The sequence below is a fragment of the Trachymyrmex cornetzi genome, unplaced genomic scaffold (genome assembly GCF_001594075.2).
Source record: "Trachymyrmex cornetzi isolate Tcor2-1 unplaced genomic scaffold, Tcor1.1 scaffold886, whole genome shotgun sequence".
In the NCBI taxonomy this organism is placed as follows: domain Eukaryota; kingdom Metazoa; phylum Arthropoda; class Insecta; order Hymenoptera; family Formicidae; genus Trachymyrmex; species Trachymyrmex cornetzi.
In genome coordinates, this window is record NW_017300230.1 from 27,240 (window position 1) to 29,652 (window position 2,413).

Below are 2,413 nucleotides of genomic sequence, written 5' to 3' on the forward strand. Positions count from 1 at the left end.
AATACTTCGAATAAAATATTTTTTATCATTTTCATACAATAAACGTGTATTTTCTATTAAAAAATTCCGGTTTCATATTTACATACCTGGTATATATATGTATATATATATCTACTTATATAAAAAAAATATATATATACACTCAACTTTGAGTATTAACACCTAAGTTCAGTGTTTTTTCGAAATTTTCAGTGTCTTTTTCCGTAAAGGATGTAGCTATGTAGGAAATACAGATTTACATATAGGCTATCGGTATCGCATAGTATTTGTTTACACAGTTCGTAGTTATCATGAATAAATATCACTTTGTTAACTGTACTTGAACATACGCTTGACCTTTTTGTTGTTTATTAACAAGCCAGCAATGGAAAATACCCGTTCACTTGGCATTGATATTGCATCAGGAATATATAATACTTTTTTTGTCACTTTATATAACGTAGGCATCATGTTTCCTATTTCTCCAGAAGAGAAATATCTAAAATATCTAAAATATTTTTAAAGGGTACATGTTTGCTAAATAAAATGATTATCGCCGGCACGATTCGCATGCCGCGACATGACTATCAAAATGTTCGGCGGCGGCGGCGTATCTAGTTCCACCGGCGGCGGCGCACAGTGGGCATAAAGTCGTTTTTCGTGATAAAAAATCACTCGACGGCTGAATTCTCAACCGATTGCAATGATTTTTTTTTTAAACACGCGTTAATTACTGTACTATAACGGAGAATTGCACGTTTTTTGATATTGCAATTTGTCAATTTCGAAATTCAAAATGGTGAATCCAATATGGCGGCTGCGATCTGGAAATGTAAGAACAAATTTCGTAAAATTTGCTATATGGGATTGCTGATTACGAATCTGTCACTCATATTTCAATATTCAAAATGGTGAATCCAATATGGTGGCCGTGAACTAGAAACGTAAGGACAAATTTCGTAAAATATGATACACAGGGGCGTTAATTATTAATATCAAAAATTATAATAAAATAATTGTATGAAAAGTATATCAAATTTCATAAAATTTCATGACAAATACATTAAATTTTATGTACATGTACGCAAATATATTTTTCTGTTATAAATACATTAAGTTTAATGTATAAATGTCATGAAATTGAATTCAAATTGTGTAACTTTTACGAGTATATTAAATTTCATGAAATTTTTAACAGTGTACTTTCATTAAATCTGTGAACTTTTTATTATTTCATCATAATTTTTAACGTTAATAATTAACGCCCCTATGTATCATATTTTACGAAATTTGTCCTTACGTTTCTAGTTCACGGCCACCATATTGGATTCACCATTTTGAATATTGAAATATGAGTGACAGATTCGTAATCAGCAATCCCATATAGCAAATTTTACGAAATTTGTTCTTACATTTCCAGATCGCAGCCGCCATATTGGATTCACCATTTTGAATTTCGAAATTTGAGTGACGGATTCGTGATCAGTGATCTCCGAAACCTTTGTATATCAAGATCGAAGGAATTATGAACGCATCAAAAAATGTTTGCCAAAAAGTTAATTACGATTATGATTTTTTGTTAATTAACAAATTGCAATATAGCAATATCAAAAAACGTGCAAATCTCCGTTATAGTACAGTAAATAACGAGTATTAAAAAAAAAATCATTGCAATCGGTTGAGAATTCAGCCGTCAAGTGATTTTTTATCACGAAAAACGACTTTATGCCCACTGTGCGGCGGCGTGGCGCGGCGGCGCACAGCTCTATGTGTAAGTAGCAAGATTACCCAATCACACATGTGCAGATTACCAGATTTACCTAACAGGTAAAATTTATCAAAAAGTGGAACAACTGGCCCTTAAGGAGCCTACAGACCAGAGCAGCGCAATGGTGAGCGGCGAGCGGTAAGTCCGGATCTACAATGGCGTTTTAAGCCTTAAGCCATAAGAAATGGGCGAATCACAATCGCTTATTCTTCTCGGATTCGACTGTAATTGGTCAATTTCTTATGGCTTAAGGCTTAAAACACCTATTGTAGATCCGGACTAGGAGCCATGCTTTTGCTTGACATCACTGTGAAAGCATGGCGCTTATTGGCTATCGCTCGCCGCTCACCGCTGCGCCGCTCTGGTCTGTAGGCTCCTTTACACTCATTTTTATAACTGACAATGAGATATAAGATAATAAAAATATTCATAAAGTTTGTATTGTGTTAATTAAATTATTAGCCAGGTAATAACAATCTAGCAAGTAACATCATTCGTATGTACTTGACCGTACAAAACCTCTGGTTGTAACAATTATTATTTTAAATTGTTTGTATTTCATATGAAGAGTTGAAGTGCAAATAAAAAGGTTTGTAAGTCATTGTATTAATTACAATTAATCATTCTTTTTTGGACCATGTACTTGACCGAAATAATTAACCGGAT